Source organism: Rana temporaria, chromosome 2 (genome assembly GCF_905171775.1).
Source record: "Rana temporaria chromosome 2, aRanTem1.1, whole genome shotgun sequence".
Classification (NCBI taxonomy): Eukaryota; Metazoa; Chordata; class Amphibia; order Anura; family Ranidae; genus Rana; species Rana temporaria.
In genome coordinates this window covers 527484248-527505624 of record NC_053490.1, presented here as the reverse complement: position 1 = coordinate 527505624, position 21377 = coordinate 527484248, and positions in this window count along the sequence as shown.

Below are 21377 nucleotides of genomic sequence, written 5' to 3'. Positions count from 1 at the left end.
ATCAATATCTGATTTACAAATCGTTGGCGTCCCGTGGGAAATCAATTTCCAATCAGGTAGGATGAGCCTGAATGCATGATTAATATGGCTGAGGCTTGCAATATCCGTGTTTGTGTTTGCAGTAATGTATTTCATGCTTGTATGGGGGAATTAACTCTTCTGTGGCCCCAGTGTAAGGGAGGGAGAGAGAAGAGAGAAATACAGTAGGGAAAGATCCATTGAAAGATACAAGGTAAAGAGGATGCCATAGAGAGATCCAGAAAAAAAAAAGGATGCATGGAGATAGTGACGTACCTAGAACCTTCAAGGCACCAGTGCAAGAACCAGGGAACCTTCTCTCTGAGCCCCGTGGTGGTGGAATGCCAGGGCCCGGTCTTAAGTGTGATTTTTGTGACCCTGGTAGTTTCGCAACTACTGCCAGTCATTTTTTATTTTTCTTATTTGATTTTTTTACCAATTTTCGATTAAAAAAAAAATACAAATATTTAAATTGTAACTTTTTTTAGAAGCCCTGTTGGGGGGACCTTGGTGAGATATCAGGGGTATAAATAGACTGAGAAAGAGCCATTGAGAGATACAAGGTGAAGAGGATGCCATAGAGAGATCCAGAAAAAGAAGGATGCATGGAGACAGTGGCGTAACTAGAACCTTTAGGGTACCAGTGCAAGAACAACATTGCCAGGGCCCTTCCCTCCAAGCCCCATGGTGGTGGAAAGCCAGGGTCCAGTCTCAAGTGTGATCTTTGTGACCCTGGTAGTTTTGCAACTAGTGTCAGTAGTTTTTTATTTTTCTTATTTTATTTTTTTATCATTTTTTTTGTATTATTTTTAAACTTTTTTTTAGAAGCCCGGTTGGGGGGGCCTTGGTGAGATATCAGGGGTATAAATAGACTGAGAAAGAGCCATTGAGAGATACAAGGTGAAGAGGGTGCCATAGAGAGATCCAGAAAAATAAGAATGCACAGAGAGAGTGGCGTAACTAGAACCTAAGGGCACCAGTGCAAGAACCATGCAGGGCCCTTCCCTCCAAGCTCTGTGGTGGTGGAACGCCAGAGCCTGGACTCAACTGTGATCTTTGTGACCCTGGTAGTTTTGCCACTAGTGTCAGTATTTTTTTATCTCTCCTTTTTTTTTTTTTACAATTTTTTACAATTATTTTTTTGCAGCCCTGTTGGGGGGGGGGGGGGCTTGGTGAGATACCAGGGGTCTAAAGAAAACCTCTGATGTTTCACTTTGAGGACACAGCCCTCAATCTCCATCTCTGCAGCCTCGGGTATTAATCACTGACTTTTTCCATTCAGAAAAGGAAGGGGCTGGAGCATAATAAAAACAGTTTTATTTACTAGTAATGGCGGCGATCAGCGACTTATAGTGGCGGATAGTCAGAACACTAACTGACACCTTTTGGGAACCAGTGACACTGTACTAATGAATTGGGCTGGAAAGTGGGTTAACTGTGTGCCTAGCTGGTGCTTTTACTAGGCGAAGGCATTGATCTATGTCCCTGCTTTGCAGGAACACAGGATCAATGCCTTCCCTACTATCGCCGCCATTCTGGCTCTCTGCCTAATGAGCGGCGGGTGACTGTAAGCACTTTCCCCGACTTGTTCATTCCCCGACTTGTCCAATCCCCTGACTTAGTTGGGGTAGGTGGTACATTTTGGTGGGATTGGGTCAGCCATGCCTTCTGCCCTTTGACCTCTGGGGGAGATCCATGTTCCAATTCCCGAGTCCTAGCCTTAATCTCCAAGGGGAAACCCTAACCCTAACCTTAACCCTTAACCATAACCCTAACCCCAACCCCAAACCCTAACTCCTAACCTTAACCCCTAAACCTATGTGCATCTCCACTTAGTGACTCTCCCCACCCTCAAAGTACATATAATCTAAATCACAATGTCAAACACAAGGCCTGTGGGCCGAATCTGGCCCTCCAGGCCATTTCATGTGGCCCTCACACCTCTCCTGCAGCTGCAGGAGAGCTCCAGCCCTTCTCTGGTCCCACTCCAGACCCTTACTTTCTGCTTTCAAGCAATGCATCTAGCTTCTTCCCAGCAGCGGCATAAGGAAAGGGGGGGCGCACTGTGATGTAAGGGAGAGTGGGGGACTTAACTTCTGATGGTGGGGGGGGCTCTTGACATCTAATGTAAAGGGGGAGGGGATGCACTGGACATCTAATCTTACAGATACAACCGGCACTTTTTGAGGGCAATCATAATGCTGATGCGGCCCATGATAAAATTGAGTTTGACACCCTAGATCTAAAAAAATCATTTAATCCAAAAAAATAAAGCTGCACTCAAGGGGCTTGAAAGGTACCTCCTGGGGGGTTCTAAGTTGTAAAAATCATTTTTTTTTAGAATCAACTGTATGAATACTACTAAAGTTATTAAAGCTTAGACTTCCCATTGGAGAAAATAATAATCTTAATAAAAGAAAAGAAAAAAAATAATTATTACTGCTGCTAATATTAATAATTAAAAGTGCATTAAAAAAAAATCACAGCGTTCTATATATTGCTGTGGAACAAGGAGATATCATACCCCAAAGGCATGTTCATTTCACACATTTCCATCTGGATAAATCCTCTACATTCTTCTGAATGGATTAAGGCCACACGCTGCCACGTATCAAGGAATAAATGCAGATTGTCACAAGAAGAGGTGGTAAGTATTGCTTGCCTGAGTGCGCCACCATAAAATTTCACATGAAATATATAATACATGTATCCAGAACAAATTGCAAGAGATAAGTGCGCTTGAAAGTTCTTCTCATGTGTGTCCCCGCATGAATTATAAAGATCCATATAATGCATGAACTCCAGATGCTAGAGTGATCACTATTAAAGTTCCGCTCCCGAAAACAACTGCCGTATAATGCGTATTTCCATAAATCAGGAGATTTAAACATGGAAACACATTTCATCTTCCCTCTTTTAGGTTATCCATTAGGAGGATTATCTGAGCGGTGGGATACGTGTGACTCCCTGGATGAGTTCACAACACTAAACAGATACAGCGAGCGACAGTTCTCTGTGAAACACAAGGGCAATTTATTTACAAGGACTACCTTCACTTTGCACAGGAGCAAAAACAGAAAAAAAGAAAGTGAGAAAATAAAGAGAAAATAAAGACTTGCTACTTGGTGGCTCACTAACGTACAGGCTCCCTTGCTAACAGACCCGGAGCATCCTACGGATACCAAGGAACCTAACTCTTTGTACATATTACATAAAGCTCTTGATGTACATCCAGTGTACATCAAACATGGGCCATATTTCACCAGGCAGGTGCTTTTGAGCTCCCCTGCCTGACATACATGGAAATTGGTTCCCAGGGTGGAGAAAAATCCCTGGGCAGGCTGGGAGTTAATATACAGCCCCAAATTTCCAGCCCTGCTTTAGCTGGGCTGGTTGACTAATCAGTCAACCAAAAGAACTTCAATTCGATCCCATATAGAGTCTACCAAAAGAACCTCAACTCCTTCCCATTTGGAGTCAACCAAAAGAACATCAACTCCCTCCCATATAGAGTCAATCAAAATAACCTTAACTCCCTCCCATATGGAGTCTACCAAAAGAACCTCAATTCCCTCCTATTTGGAATCAACCAAAAGAACCTCAACTCCCTCCCATATCTAGTCAACCAAAAGAACCTCAACTCCCTCCCATTTGAAGTCAACCAAAAGAACCTCAACTCCCTCCCATATGGAGTCAATCAAAATAATCTTAACTCCCTCCCATATGGAGTCTACCAAAGGAACCTCAACTCCCATCCATTTGGAATCGACCAAAAGAACCCCAACTTCCTCCCATATGGAGTCAACCAAAAGAACCTCAACTCTCTCACTTAAAGCTGAAGTTTGGGTACAATATATCTGTGTAAGAGTATATGCATATCTGTGGGACCCCATAGACCATTTCACCAGGCAGGTGTTGCAGAGCTCCCTGGCTGACATACATGGAAATTGGTTCCCAGGGTGGAGAAAAATCCCTGGGCAGGCTGGGAGTTTATATACAGCCCCAAACTTCCAGGCCTGCTTCAGCTGGGCTGGATGCCTGATCAGTCAACCAAAAGAACCTCAACTACCTCTCAAATGGAGTCTACCAAAAGAACCTCAACTCCCTCCGATATGGAGTCAACCAAAAGAACCTCAACTCTCTCCCATTTGAAGTCAACCAAAAGAACCTCAACTCCCTCCCATATGGAGTCAACCAAAAGAACCTCAACTCCCTCCCATATGGAGTCAGCCAAAAGAACCTCAACTCCCTCCCATATGGAGTCAACCAAAAGAATCTCAACTCCCTCCCATATGGAGTCAACCAAAAGAACCTCAACTCCCTCCCACATGGAGTCAACCAAAAGAACCTCAACTCCCTCCCATTTGAAGTCAACCAAAATAACCTCAACTCCCTCCTATTTAGAGTCAACCAAAATAACCTCAACTCCCTCCCATATGTAGTCTACCAAAAGAACCTCAACCCCCTCCCATTTGGAGTCAACCAAAAGAACCTCAACTCCCTCCCATTTGGAGTCAACCAAAAGAACCTCAACTCCCTCCCATATGGAGTCAACCAAAAGAACCTCAACTGTCTCCCATATGGAATCAATCAAAATAAGCTCAACTCCCTTATTTAAAGCTGAAGTTTGGGTAGGACAGTGTAACTATGTACAGTATATGTATACCTGTGTAAACCCCATGGAAGCTGGAAATCACTGTAGTAGGCAACAATACTCCAGTGATCGCTTCCAGCCAAGCGGCTGCCCTGCTGCTTATTGTCAGCCAATCAGTAGGGGTGATGGAATGATGGTGACCAAAGCTTCAGTGGTGGCACAAGGTCATCTAGAGCCCAGGGCAATCATGCCAAACTGTGCTCCCCCTCAAGATGTTTGAGCATTATTCCTCCATCCTCCTCCCAATACAAATCCCCCTAAATCCCCACTCTTACCACCCCTCACCCACAAAGTTCCGCTCCTAGAACAATATTTACCCCCTGCAGCCCCCCAAATTCTCCTTTCCAACACAAATCTCCTCCCTCCAAATCTCCTTGTACCCCCCCACCTCACATGATACCACAGTGCCCCCTCCTGCCCACCCCTTGTCCTGGCCCGACACTCATTATTGAGGATCTCATCACCCCATGGTAGATGAATATCACTTCAGATTCAGTGTATTCACCAAGAGTTATTAAAAGTTTTCTAATGCATTTCACCCCTGATGTGGCTTCCTCAAAAGGGCTTTACCCTCAGAGGAAGCCGTATTAGAAGTAAAATCTAGTGATGTTATCTTTTATATCAGGGGACGCCAAACTGCGGCCCAAGGGCCAGATGTGGCCCTTTGCTAGCCTTTATCTGGCCTTTGGGGCACTATTCCTTTCACCGATTTGAGGCACTATTCCTCCCACTGACACCAACAAGGGGGCACTATTTCTTCCACTGATACCAATGATGAGATACTATTCCTCCAACTGACCACCAACCTCAAGGCCATGTTTTTTCTCACTGGTGCTGGGCCCAAGACATTTTCTGCCCCCTCCACTGGCCACAATCTGGCCCTTCTAAAGTTTGAAGGAAAATAAACTGGTTCTTTGTTTAAAAAGTTTGGAGACCCATGCTTTATATAGATAACTATTGAGAACACAAATATTTTAGAGATACATTATTAAATAACTAATCATTAATATTCATAAGCATTCATCATTTTATTATTATTATTATTATTATTATTATTATTATTATTATTATTATTATTATTATTATTATTATATGTATTATTATTATTATTATTATTATTATTATTATTATTATTAATAATAACAATAAAGATTAATTATTGTTTTCCTAGCAAATATTTTTAAATTTTCATAGGGTGTAAACAGTTTTATTTTTTTATTTTTATTTTATTTTTTATTTTATTTTTTTATTTTTTTTATTTATAATGTGTCTTTAATTATAGATAAGGATAAAGCATTAGCAACAATGAATATAGTATAAAATATATTTTATTAGCAAAGACATCCCATCACCGGCCTTTCTTTTTTTTATCCCTGGAATGGGTGTTGTTTTAGGGCCAGATCATTTTGCAAAATGTAGTTATTTTATGCTATTTATGCTTTCTTCTTGCAAAGATAAGGGTGTTTATTGATCCCTGTGCAAACAAATTAGAATCTAACACAAATTGTTCTCACTCCATTCAGTATTCTAAATAAATATAAAAATGTCTGGAGTCAGGCCAATTTTAATTTGGTTATTTCATATTATTGTTTTACATTTGTTTCTTGCAAAGCTAGAGGTGTTTATTGATCACTCTAAAAGTAAATCGAAATATAACAAAACACTCTATATAAATATATAAATTAATAAATATATAAATATAAAACACCTCAAGTCAGAACACTTTTGATTTGGTTATTTTATTAAAAAAAAATATATTGAAAACATAGGGGAGTTTCTTAAACCCTATGCAAATAAAGAAAAATCTAACAAATAAAAATGAAACTTTTCCTCACTCAATTTTGTATTCTAAATAAATAAATTGCTGGAGGCAGCCCATTTTTGATTTGGTTTAATTTATTATATCCTTAAATCTCTAAAAAAGATAGGGGTGTTTATTGATACATGTACAAATAAATTAAAATCTAACAAAAGTTGTAACTTTTTCCCAATCTATGCAGTATTCTAAATAAATAAACATAAAATGTCTGGAGTCAGTCATTTGGTTATATTATTATTATTATTTTTTTTTTTTTTGCAAACATAGAGGTGTTTATTGATATATATAACTGGATATTGTATTTTACTATTTTTTTCTTGAAAATATAGGGTTTTTTTCTTGCTGAACTATAAAAATAACTAAACATCTAACAAAAATGGAACTCTTCCCCACCCTATTCAGTATTCTAAATAAATAAATAAATAAATATAAACATGTCTGGAGTCAGTCCATTTGTGATTTGGTTATTTTATTATAATTATTATTATTATTATTATTATTATTATTATTATTATTATTATTATTATCATTATGGTTTTGCAAACATAGAGGTGTTTATTGATCCCTGTGCATGTAAATATAAATCTGAATATTTTATTTTACTTTTTTTTTTAATATAGGGTTATTTCTTGATCAACTATACAAATTACTAAAAATTGAACACAAATTGAACTCTTCCCACCCTATTCAGTACACTAAATAAATAAATATAAACATGTTTGGAGTCAATCTATTTTTGATTTGGTTATTTTATTCAATTTTATTTTATTTTTTTAAGAAAGGGGGTTTATTGATCCCCATACAAATAAATAAAAATCTAACAAACATTGTAACTCTTCCCCACACTATTCAGTATTCTAAATACATAAATATAAAAATGACTGGAGTCAGGCCATTTTTTGATTTAGTTATTTTGTTCTATATTTTTCTTTTTTTGTTTTGCAAAAATATAGGTGTTTATTGATCCCTGTACAAGTAAATAAAAATATAACAAACATTGTTACACTTACTCACTCTATTTAGTATTCTGAATAAATAGATAAATAAATAAATAAAAATGTTCGGAGTCAGGCCATTTTGGATAAGTTATGTTATTCTGCTTTTGTTTTCTTGCAAAGATATGGGGTGTTTATTGATCTCTGTACAAGTAAATAAAAATCTAACAAACATTGTAACTCTTACCCACTCTATTCAGAATTCTAAATACATATCTATATAAAACTGTCTGGAGGCAGGCCATTTTTGAGTTGGTTATTTTATTCTATTTTTATTTTTCTTACAAAGACAGAATCCTTCTAAATAATTAATCAAATAAATAATAAAAAATTGCTGAAATCAGGCTTTAAAATTGCACAGAAAAAAAGGTCCACTGAAACTACTAGATAGTGAACAAGGAGGGGAATCATAGAATTCCATATACAAAGAAAGAAATACAGTTTGAAGTATTCCAGCAGGGCCAAAGAGTTAGATGGTGTTGCAACCTGGGCCAACTCAGTATTCAGTATTTTAAATAAATAAATAATTAAATAAAATATAAAAATGTCTGGAGTCAGGCCATTTTTGATTTGGGTATTTTATTCTATTTTTTATTTTTCTTACAAAGACAAAATCCTTCTAAATAATTAATCAAATAAATAATAAAAAATTGCTGAAATCAGGCTTTAAAATTGCACACACTCAAAAAAAAAAAAGGAGTGGGCCGCGTACACACGGTCGTTCCAAACCGATGAGAATGGTCCGACGGGCCATTTCCATCGGTTCACCGCTGAAGTGGCCTGATGGTCTGATGTGCGTACACACCATCGTTCCAAAAACCGATCGGGTCAGAACGCGGTGACGTCAAACACACGACGTGCTGAATAAAACAAAGTTCAATGCTTCCAAGCATGCGTCGACTTGATTCTGAGCATGCGCAGGCTTTGAAACGATGCTTTTCGGGCAGCGGGCCATCGGTTCGATTTTGAAGCATGTTTTAAAATTTTGGACCGAAGGACAACAGACCGATGGGCTATACATACGGTCGGTTTGGACCGATGAAACTGAACCTCGGTCCATTCTCATCGGTTTTGTCCGACCGTGTGTACGCGGCCCTAGATTGTGTTGCAACCTGGGCCAACTCAGTATTCAGTATTTTAAATAAATAACTAAATAAAATATAAAAATGTCTAGATAAATAACCTTAAAATAAATATTAAAAATGGCGGACGTCAGGCCATTTTTGAATTTGTTATTTTATTTTATTTTCTTGCAAAGATAGATGCTGCTAAATAAATAAACAAAAAATAAATTTTAAAAATGGCTGGAGTAAGGCCATTTATGAATTGGTGATTTTATTTTTTATTTATTTTTTCTTGCAAAAGATAGATACTGCTAAATAAATAAACACATAAGTATTAAAAATGGTTCAAGTCAGGCCATTTTTGAGTTTGTTATTTTCTTTTTTTCTTGCAAAGATAGATACTGCTAAATAAACCAAAAATAAATATTAAAAATGGCGGAAGTCAGGCCATTTTTGAATTTGTTATTTTATTTTTAATTTTTTTTCTTGCAAAGAGAGATGCTGCTAAATAAAAAAACAAAAAAAATAAAATTAAAAATGGCTGGAGTCAGGCCATTTTTGAATTGGTTATTTTATTTTTTATTTATTTTTTTCTTGCAAAAGATAGATACTGCTAAATAAACAAATATTAAAAATGGTTCAAGTCAGGCCATTTTTGAGTTTGTTATTTTCTTTTTTCTTTTTCTCTTGCAAAGATAGATACTGCTAAATAAATAAACAAATAAATATAAAAAATGGTTGAAGTCAGGCTTTAAAATTGCACAAAAAAAAAAATGTCTACTGAAACTACTGGGGAGTGCAATACGAGAGCAATCATATAATGACATATATGAAGAAGAAAATTCAGTGTGAAATATCCCAGCTGGGCCAAGGAGTTAGATGGGGTTTCAAAAAGGGCCAACTCTCTTTTATTTTATATACATCAATGAACTGGCTGCAGCTCCGGATTCCTCTTCATCTTCAGGAAGACCTTCATACCAAGGTGGAGGTCCTGCCCTATGAAAATTACCTCCTTTTGCCCGCAGTACAGCCTGGTCTTGCTGGAGAGGTTCAGCACACGCTACGGGCTACCTATCGAGCCAAACAAAGCCAATGTCATAGTTGTAAGAGGTATTATATAAAACACAATGAAATATAAATGTGCAAATGATGAAATCAGCGGCTTTACTGTACATTGGAACCTCGGATTGTGAGCATAATCTGTTCCAGGAGAATGCTCATAATCCAAAGTACTCGCCTATCAAAGTGAGTTTCCCCATTGAAGTCAATGGAAACGAAAATAATTTGTTCCGCAATGACTTCAATGCCGCATGCGGCCAGAGGCAGGGGGCACCGGAGAGCCTCGGAAACGGTCAAAAAGGCCCGAGGACATCTCGGCTGACCTCGGGAAGCCTCGGAATAGCTTGGAAACTGAGTATTTCCGTGTCTATCCGAGTATTTCCAAAAATTCCCGAACAGCGCCAATCGGCTGCAATCGGCTCTGTTCGGCTCCGATGCCCCCCCCAATCTCAGGCCAAGCACGGTACTGCACACCACTTTGACCTAAATCCTGCTCGTTTTGCAAGACAACACTCGCAAACCAAGTTAGGATTTTTTTAAATACAGTGCTCATATTGTGAAAATGCTCGTTAACCGCGTTACTCACAATCCGAGGTTCCATTGTACTTGACCTAGAAATATACCAGTCAGGGATTTTTTATTTAATTTTTTTATTTGTAAAACCGGTACAAGGCCACACGGGCCGACAAAGGAAAAACACAATACAACAACGCTCACAGTGCAGTATACAGGAAACACAATAACAGAATACAGTGCCTGAAAAACATAGCGGGCCTCTAGTCAAGCACACCCCGAAGACCACCAGCCCCAAACGGGGCGCGTGTCCCCGGACCGTGCCCATAGGCCACCGCCGCCTGCGTCCCCGGCAACACTCCTCAGGGGGGGGGAATTGCAGCTTGACGAATGTGCTATCTCCATTACAAGCGCTAGTTTTACCAGACCGATCGCTTCCATCTCGTACTTGATTCAAAGCATGCGTGGAATTTTGTGCGTGGGAATTGTCTACACACGCTGAGAATTTACGAGAACGGATTTTGTTGTTGGAAAATTTGAGATCCAGCTCTCAAATTTTTGTTGTCGGAAATTCCGACAGCAAGCTCCCATCGAACATTTGCTGTCGGAAATTCAGAGTACGAGGTAGACTACGAGCCAGGCCTTCTCGTCCAAAATCAGTGCCTGACCTCACAAATGTGCTTCTGGAAGAATGGTCAAACATTCCCAAAGACTGAAGCCTCGTACACACGCTCGGTTTACTTGGCAAGAACCAGCAAGAAAACTGCTGGCAGAGCTTTCTTGTCGAGTAAAGCATGCGTGTGTACGAGGCTTTCAGGCCTCGTACACACGATAGGTTAACCAGAGGACAACGGTCTGAAGGACCGTTTTCATCGGTCATGTGTGGGCCCCATAGGTAATTTAACCATAGGTTAAAAAAAAAGCCAACTTGCTTTAAATTGGTAACCGATAGGTCAAAACCGATCGTTAGAAGGCAAGACCATCGGTTAAAAATCCATGCATGCTCAGAATCAAGTCGACGCATGCTTGGAAGCATTGAACTTCATTTTTGTTCAGCAAGTCGTTGTGTTTTACGTCATCGCGTTCTGACACGATCGGTTATTTAACCGATGGTGTGTAGGCACGACGGACCATCAGTCAGCTTCATCGGTTAACCTATGACAACGGTCCTTTAGACTGTTGTCCTCTGGTTAACCTTTCGTGTGTACGAGGCTTCAGGCTTCTCGACAAGAAAACTGCCCAGAATCTAGACGAGAAACATAGAGAACATGTTCTCTATTTTCTCGTCGTGAGATTCTCTGCGGTTTTCCTGCCGAGAAACCCGAGAGTGTGTATACTTACCTGTCGCCGTGGAAACCCGTGCATGCTCGAAATGACTTTGACGTATGCGCGGTAGCTTCCTAGGCATAGGTAGGGTGCAGCAAGATGGCGGAGACGGCATCGAATGTGACGAGTGCATGCTCGCCGTACGCGATGACGTCCCCGCGTTCTTGCCTTTCAAGAGAACCGCAGTTATTTTGAAAGGAGTGTCTGTACACTCGGGCGGCAAGAGATTCTTGTCAAGAATCTTGTCAGGAGATTCTGGCCCATGTGTACAGGGCTTCACTCCTAATCCTTGTGGACGGCCTTCCCAGAAGAGTTGAAGCTGTTATAGCTGCAAAGGGCGGGGCCAACTCAATACTGAACCCTACGGACTAAGACTGGGCCATTCAAGGTCATGTGCGTGTAAAGGCAGGCGTCCCAATACTTTTGGTAATATCGTGTAATTTGAGTATACCATATTTAATAAAAACGATTCTAAACAAAAAATGAAAACCACAGTTGATTTGCTGATGTTTTCTTGCGAGCGCATTCAGCGTTCTTCAGAGTTTTCCGAACTGAGCTATAAGCCCCCCGGCTGGAAACACTGAGGCCCAGATTCTCAAAGGGCTTACGACGGCGCAACGCAATGTACGCCGTCGTAAGTCCTAATCTGGGCCGTCGTATCTATGCGACTGATTCTTAGAATCAGTTACGCATAGATAACCATTAGATCCGACAGGCGTAAGGCTCTTACGCTGTCGGATCTTAAATGCATTGTTTTTTTTTGGCCGCTAGGTGTCGCCTCCGTCGTTTTCCCCGTCGAGTATGCAAATTAGCAAAATACGCGAATTCCCGAACGTACGCGCGGTCGACGCAGTGAAGTAACAACGTTTACGTTAGATTTGCGACGCGTAAAGTTGCCCCTGCTATATGAGGAGCAACCAATGTTAAGTATGGCCGTCGTTCCCGTGTCGAAATTTAAAAATTTACGTTGTTTGCGTAAGTCGTCCGTGAATGGCGCTGGACGCCATTTACATTCACGTCGAAATCAATGACGTCCTTGCGATGTCATTTAGCGCAATGCACGTCGGGAAATTTTAGGGACGGCGCATGCGCATAACGTTCGGCGCGGGAACGCGCCTAATTTAAATGCTATACGCCCCCTACCCGGCTCATTTGAATTAGCTGCCCACCCTGATGGGGCCCCCTAGTGGCATGGGGCCCTCGGGCAGTGCCCGAGAGCACGAATGGTCAGTCCTCCCCTGATCGAGAGGCAGCCTGCCCCCAATCCAGATACCCCAACAACACTATTATTTTAATCTTTTACATCAAAAGGTCAAACTTAAGACCCCAGCATTTTTACTCCATTCTTCTGGAGACAGTGATGGAGGCAGCAATGCTGGAAGAGAAGGAGGTAGGACACGTTGTTTTGCACATCACGTTCATCTTGATCTAATCAAAATTTATCAGTTACAGATTTCTCACTCTATATAAAAAAAAAAAAAAATCAAGCAACAAAATTAAAAGTCAAAAAGACACACGTTGCTCCCAGAATCCCCCAGGACTTGATGGAACGATGTTCTGCAAGGACTTTTATATGAGTTTGTGTCAGGGCAGCAAAATATAATTAGGAGATACAGTGCGTGGTTAGTGTATTAGAATGTAGCCCTAACGTCAGCAGAAAACAGGCAAATAAAAGATTGATCGAAGGAGGAAAATTAGATAAACAGATCGGCAGACAGATAAATGTTTGGGAGGGGGAAGGGAATTTCGGGGGATTTAATATCGAGGAGGCTCGGCTAAACCTGATGGATTACTGAAACAATGAAGTTTGCCAAACTAGATCAAGCCAACGGCGCCGAAATGGGTCATTTATCACCGGGGCCTAGAAGATCAAATGTGCTTTTGTCTCCGATGTCCGCTGTCACTGTCAGACCTACTGTCCTCCTAAGGCTGTCACGGCACGTTGTTTTGCCGCTTCTGAAAAATTGTTGAGGTCGTTCTCGGCCAAATGTTTGCGGCACAGAACTTTTCGAAAAACAACAAATAAAATAAAAAAATGACTGAATACTTGTTCAACATCTGTACTTGGCAGTGACACGGTAAATGATGTTTCTACAAAGGTGATGCTATCTAGAAGCTGGAGTAGAGCGTTATAATGTGTTAGCCATCGACTAATGACGCGCTATGCCGCGTACACACGACCGTTTTTTAACCACTTAAGGACCCACCCTTCACGCCGATCTACGTCGGCAGAATGGCACAGCTGGGCACATCCACGTACATGTACGTGGCTCTTTAAGCCCAGCCGTTGGGTCACGCGCGTGCGCCGCGTGCGCCGCGTGCACGCGACCCGGTCGGAAAACGCGGTGACCGTAACCGCTAGGGTGACCACATTTCCAAACTACCATTCAGGGACACCCTCCCTTCCCAAAAATTAGCTTGTGCTGTAACGAATCACAGCACAGTGATTGGACACAAGAGGCGGGATTTATGATTTCTCCAATCACAAGCAGGGGGCGGGATTGGGCTCCTCCAGGCATTCCCAGCCAGGAGAAGTACTGTCAGTGAGTAAAGCGGTGATGTGGCCAATCTGATGCCTTTTTTGTGGATGTTTTTTTATGGGCACAGTGGCTGCGTTTGATGTTCACAGTGGCTGCGTTTGATGGGCACAGTGGCTGCGTTTGATGTTCACAGTGGCTGCGTTTGATGGGCACAGTGGCTGCGTTTGATGTTCACAGTGGCTGCGTTTGATGGGCACAGTGGCTGCCTTTGATGTTCACAGTGGCTGCGTTTGATGGGCACAGTGACTGCGTTTGATGGGCACAGTGGCTGCGTTTGATGGGCACAGTGGCTGCAATTTATGTATTTTTTTTCAGTTTGCACCCCCCCCCCCTCAAGGCTCTAACCCTCAACTCAACTGGGTTCTTTTTTTCCCCTCTACATTGCCTCATATGCAGGGGTGGACTGACAACTCATGGGGCCCCTGGGAAATAGAAGATTATGGGGCCCCCGGGCTTACAGATGGTCACCACGCCAGGAGGCATTGCAGCTAAAATCTCAGGATTTTCACATCAAAAGCATGTCGATTTTGGACAGATGTAAAAAAAAAAAACACAGATTTTGACATACTGTCCCTGGTTTTATTGAGCCTGACAACCCTGATGGGGCCCCCTAGTGGCATGGGGCCCTCGGGCAGTGCCTGAGAGTCCCAATGGTCAGTCCGCCCTGCCCATATGTTATTATGTGCTGGAGCTCTAACAGCTCTTAGTAGCTATATACCTCTCATGTTATCATCACAATTGACTTCATTCCGCTGGATGTACAGTACTTACTTCATGAACGCTAGTAATAAATGAGTCAGAATGGATCGACACGGAGGCATGGAGAGAAGCTTATCCAGCTAGATTGGTGAAACATTTTAATGAGCTGGAATAAGGCATTTCCAAATCTTGAAATCTCTGATTCTCCGAGATCGAGGATTGAGTTTGAGAGACTTGAGGCCAGTCCTAGGAACTGATATACTGTTCTGGATCCTAAACCCCTCACCTTAAGCTCCAGATTGACTCCTAACCTTCAACCTAATCCCTCATTGTAACCCTTGACCTAATTGTACTTCTCATCTCTCTACCACTATTCAAATTTATGCCTAACCCTAATGCCTCGTGACCTCGCGACCGATTTTTCCGACAGGAAAACAGCTTTGGTCGGGAATCCCGGCCGTGTGTATGCTCCATCCATTTTTGGGTGGAACTCCATTTTTACTACTTGCCGACCCGCCGCCGCAGTTATACAGCGGCAGGTCAGCTCTGCTGCGCGAGATCACGTAGCTATACGTCATCTCGCTATGCAGCCAATAGGGGTGCGAATATATTTGAGTTGGTATGGAATAGAAAAGAATAGAATAGAATATGAATAAAAAACATACAATAGAATCAAATAGAATATAACCATCTTCCGAAATTGGAATTTCGAATAAAATAAGTTCAGATATGAATGGAAAAAATATATAGAAAAGAGCAGAACAAAATAAAATAGAAAATAAAAGAGCAGATGGAACAGAAAATAAAGGAATAGAATAAAAAAGAATAGAATAAAATAAAATAGAAAAAATAAAACCACCTTCTGAAATTCAAGTTTAAAATAGAATTTCTTTATCGTACATCACGGGACACAGAGAAGCATAGTAATTACTATGTGGGTTATAGAGAGTACCTTCAGGTGTGGACACTGGCACGCCCTTAAGGCAAGAAGTTCCCTCCCCTATATAACCCCTCCCATACCGGGAGTACCTCAGTTTTTTGCCAGTGTCTAAGGTGTTGGTCACGAGTGAACATGTGCTCCAAGGAGCTCCACTGGAGGGATCCATATTGGATGTAAAAAGCCTCCATGAAATCCGGATCCGTCCAAAGTGCTTCTGAGCCAAAGTGGACGGTACCCGGGCCCCGGTTAAGAAGAACGGGGTTTGGCCTGTAATGCTTCTCTTTGAGAGCTGGATCCTGGTTATTCAGTACTTTGGTCAATTTCCTAATACCAAAAGTTTACTGACAGGGTGCGATATGGGTCCAGGGGTGTGGTGTTCCTGTCCATGGACCCCGGTCCCTGAAGGTCTATAGACGCTGCTCTCCGTGATGGGTGAAGATTGGACTGTCTGTTTATGCAGAGTCCTGCAGCGTTGGATCAGGTAAGTGAAGGTGCTTCAGGACTTGGTCCTAGGAGTAACCTTCCTTTATTTGAGCCATTATGTTTGCCTAAAGCTATCTGTCTGTGCTTCTCCTATATGGTCCTGTGTGTTGTGGGGAGGAGGGGTATCTCTAGTCAGGTAGTTAGCCCCTCCTGTGCAGGTTAAAAGCAGAAACAAGTTGTCCAAAATGTTTGGCTTCACTTGGCTTACCTGGTCCTCACATGGAGCTGTGGTGTTCCATCCTCATGCATGAGCGCGTAGCGTCATGCGCGCGACATTGATGTGTCTTAGGCGCACGCGCAAATGAATTTGTACGCTGCTTCGGTGCGCACGAATGTGCGCGGTGTGCTCCGTGAGATGCGTGTGACGACATGTGCGCGCGTGCGGCTACGTGTGCGTGCGTAGCCTCGTGGTGCACGCCTAACAGCGGCGCACGCGTGCGCATGCGCGCAGGGGGTCTATCTCAGCTGTTCTCTATGAGACTTGAGATTACAGGACAGAGCAGGTCAGGTGATTACACCTAGTCCTTATATGCTCCAGTCCACCTAACTGGTTCTGGCTGACGGTGGACACAGAGATCTTGTGCACATACTTTCAGTATTTAGTACTGGTGGTGGACAGTGACATCTGCTTAAGGCACATAGTGGGCTCTGCACCTTGCCAACCATCAAATAGCAGCGTCAGTGCTGGTCTATAGGTTCGCAAGTAGTTGCAACTATTGTGAGTACCTCAGCTTTATCATGGCTAAAGGCTCAGGGACTAGAAGCAAAAAAGCAAAGGGATCGCCATCTGGCTCAGAGGATCTCGGGCATGCTCCTGCGGCTGCTTCCTCTCCTGAAAAATTGAAGGAGGCCCAGGGTGAACCATCAGGGCTGTCAGATGCCTGTTCTGCCCTTGTCCCACCTGCTCCAGTTTTTGTGACACAGGAGGCTCTGGCCTCAGCTATGGGGGGTCTGGAGCAGAGATTAGCGACCTTGATTGCATCCTCTCTCTCAAGGGAAAAACGCACAAGGTCCCCCTCTCCCTCTGAGGAGTCCCTCGATTTGGGGCATGCATCCTCAGAAGAGGTTGATTTACCCTCTGGAGATCTGGCAGAAGGTCAGCTGGAAGTAGTGGACTCTGAGGATTCCACTTTGGGAGAACCCTTTTCGGCGTCGCAATCCGAAAAATTGTTGGTCCAGTCCCTCACTGAGATGGTCCGTTCGGCCTTCAAGTTGCCACTTTCAGAGCCAGCTTCAAGTGCAGTCTCATCTTTAGGCTCCTTAAAAGCTCCTCAAGCTAATTATTCCTTTCCGGTTCACCCCCTGCTGGAAGGGCTTATCTACAAGGATTCGGAACATCCAGATAGATATTTTCTTCCTCCTAAGAAGTTTTCGGTTTTATACCTCATGGAGGAACAATTCACTAAAAAATGGGGCATCCCCAAGGTTGACGCAGCTGTGTCCTGCGTAAACAAATCTTTGACCTGTCCAGTAGACAACGTTCTGGTATTCAAAGATCCGACAGACAAGAGATTAGAGACTTTATTAAAAACCTCTTTTGCTTCGGCGAGAGGAATAACCCAGCCTGCAATTGCGGCTATTGGGATTTGCCAGGCCTTGAAAGACCAGTTTAAAGGGGTCTTAAAGGAATTGCCGGCACAACAGGCCCAGAATTTGGCTGAGTTTCCCAGAGCATTATGTTTTGCCATAGATGCTATTAAGGACTCCATTCAGCAGTCCTCACGTCTCACTCTCTCGCTAGTTCATATGCGCAGGTTACTCTGGCTGAAGAACTGGTCTGCTGAAGCCCCGTGTAAAAAATTACTGGCGGGGTTTCCCTTTCATGGAGAGCGTTTGTTTGGGGAAGATCTGGATGCTTATATTCAGAAAATTTCCAGTGGCAAAAGTACACTGTTGCCAGTAAAGAAAAGGTTTAGGGGTTCCCCCTCCTTTAAGAGATCCTCCTCTCCTATCCCTAGTACTTCCGGTACCAGGCAGTTCCGACGGCCTCCTGGACGATTCAATGCAGGTGGGAAGCCACAGGGCCAGCCTCAGGCTTCCAAAAAGCCTTGGAACCGTAAGCCACAGGCCAAGCCAGCATCTAAGTCAGCATTATGAAGGTTCTCCCCCACTCAGCCGGGTGGGGGGAAGGCTTCAGCTGTTTGCGGAGGCTTGGCTAGACAGGATCCAAGACAGGTGGGTCCTCTCTACGGTCTCCGGGGGCTACAAGCTGGAGTTGAGCGAATTTCCTCCACCGCGCTTCTTAACCTCGAACGTCCCAAAGGACCTCGGCAAAAGAAGGTCCTTAGCATTGGCCTTAGATCATCTGTTATCCCAAGGGGTAATCAGAGAACTGCCAGTGGAAGAACAAGGTTTGGGGTTTTATTCCAATCTCTTCACCGTCCCCAAACCAAACGGGGATGTAAGACCCATCCTGGACCTCAAGGCCTTAAACAAGTTCCTAAAGGTCCAATCATTCCGGATGGAATCGATCAGGTCAGTGGTGGCCTCCCTGCAAGGAGGGGAACTACTAGCGTCCATCGATATAAAGGACGCATACTTGCACGTTCCTATCTTTCTCGACCATCAGAAGCTGCTTCGCTTCGCGGTAAATCAGCGCCACTTCCAGTTCGTGGCCTTACCTTTTGGTCTGGCCACCGCTCCTCGTGTTTTCACGAAAGTATTGGCTCCACTGTTAGCCTATCTAAGGTCTCAAGGCATATCCATAGTAGCCTATCTAGACGACCTATTGGTAGTAGACCGGTCAGTGGCCGATCTAAACTCAGCGGTACACAGAACCGTAAAATTTCTGGAATCCATGGGTTGGGTTCTCAACCTGGACAAGTCAGCCTTAATGCCTGTGCAAAGGCTCGAATATTTGGGTCTACTCATAGACACAAAGCTAAAAAGGGTCTTCCTGCCCCAAAGGAAGTTCGAGGCTTTAAAAGAACTAGTTCAACTGGTCAAAGCAAAGCGTCAGCCTCCCATTCGCCTCTGTATGAGGTTACTGGGAAAGATGGTAGCCTCGTTCGAGGCCGTCCCATTTGCGCAGTTCCACTCAAGGGAGCTTCAACATGCCATTCTGTCCGCTTGGAACAAAAAGGTTCAAGCCTTGGATCTCCCTATGTCTCTCTCCCGGTCAGTCCGGCAGAGCCTTTGTTGGTGGCTGGTTCCCCGAAACCTGCTAAAGGGGAAGTCCTTTGTTCCCGTGACATGGCAGGTTGTGACCACGGACGCCAGTCTGCTAGGCTGGGGTGCAGTCCTGGGAGGTTTGTCTCTCCAGGGGAAATGGTCAGCCTCCGGGAGGTCTCTACCCATAAATCTGCTGGAAATTCGAGCAGTCTATCTAGCCCTGTCAGCTTGGTCAGACAGGTTGAAGGGTCTTCCGGTCAGGGTTCAATCAGACAATGTCACTGCCGTGGCATACATAAATCACCAGGGGGGCACAAGAAGTCGTGCAGCCCAAAGAGAGGTGAATCGAATCCTGACCTGGGCAGAGAGATATGTCCCATGCATATCTGCAGTGTTCATTCCGGGAATAGACAATTGGCGAGCAGACTACCTAAGCCGCCAACAGGTGGTTCCAGGGGAATGGACTCTTCACCCCGACATCTTCCAGAGCATTTGTCAGAGGTGGGGAACACCAGATGTCGATCTCTTTGCATCGAGGTTCAATGCAAGGGTGGGCAACTTTCTGTCCAGGACAAGGGATCCACTTGCTTACGGCACGGATGCACTGGTGTTCCCATGGGACCAGTTCTCCCTAATGTATGCGTTTCCTCCGCTGCAATTATTACCCCGTCTTCTTCGAAAGGGTAAAGTCGGAAGGAAGACCAGTGATTCTGGTGGCTCCAGCGTGGCCCAGAAGGGCCTGGTTCGCGGACATTGTAAGGATGTCCGTGGGGCAACCGTGGTCCCTTCCGCTTCGGCCGGACCTATTGTCCCAGGGGCCTATATTCCATCCTTCCTTACCGTCTCTCAATTTGACGGTTTGGCTATTGAGTCCCATATCTTAAAGAAAAGGGGTCTCTCTAATGCGGTGGCATCTACTTTGATTAATGCCAGAAAACCAGCATCCAGACTCATTTATTACAGAGTCTGGAAATCTTATGTGGCCTGGTGCGAGACCAGGGGTTGGCATCTCCGGAGGTATCTCATTGGCAGAATTATGGAGTTTCTGCAGTTAGGGGCAGACATGAAGTTGGCCCTAAGCACCATTAAGGGCCAGATCTCGGCCTTATCGATTTTTTTCCAAAGGCCACTAGCTACACATTCCCTAATCAAAACCTTTTTGCAAGGTGTGATCCGGCTTAGTCCACCAGTCAAGATTCCCTTGTGTCCATGGGATCTGAATCTGGTCCTTTCTGTCTTACAGAAACAACCATTTGAGCCCTTGGCTCATATTCCTTTGGTCCTTCTGACCAGGAAGGTGATATTTTTGGTAGCCATAACCTCCGCCAGGAGGGTTTCGGAGTTGGCGGCCTTGTCTTGTAAGGAACCGTACCTTATATTCCATAAGGATAGAGTGGTCCTACGGCCCCACCCGGCTTTCCTACCTAAAGTTGTTTCAAAATTTCATTTGAATCAGGATCTTGTTCTCCCGTCTTTTTTCTCAGAACCTAGTTCTGCAAGGGAGAAGTCTTTACATACGCTAGACGTATTAAGAGCAGTTAAGATCTATCTTAAGGCTACTGCTCAGGTCCGGAAAACTGATACATTGTTTATCCTGCCAGAAGGTCCCAGATGTGGGCAGGCAGCGTCGAAGTCCACTATCTCCAAATGGATTTGGCAGGTCATTACTCAAGCCTATGGCTTGAGGGGAAAGGTTCCCCCGTTTAAGGTTAAAGCACATTCCACTAGAGCGGTGGGTACTTCCTGGGCAGTGCATCATCAAGCCTCCATGGCTCAAGTCTGCAAGGCCGCGACATGGTCGTCTGTCCATACTTTCACTAAATTTTATCAATTGGACATAAGAAAGAATGAGGAGAGCGCCTTTGGGCGCAGTGTGCTGCAGGCTGCAGTTTGATTCCTCATGTCTGATGGCGCCCGGCTTATTTCTTGGGGTCTCCCTCCCCTCATAGCATTGCTTTAGGACGTCCCACATAGTAATTACTATGCTTCTCTGTGTCCCGTGATGTACGATAAAGAAAATAGGATTTTTATAACAGCTTACCTGTAAAATCCTTTTCTTGTAGTACATCACGGGACACAGAGCACCCGCCCCTCTTTTTGGGGTATTTGGGACACTAATTGCTTGCTACAAAACTGAGGTACTCCCGGTATGGGAG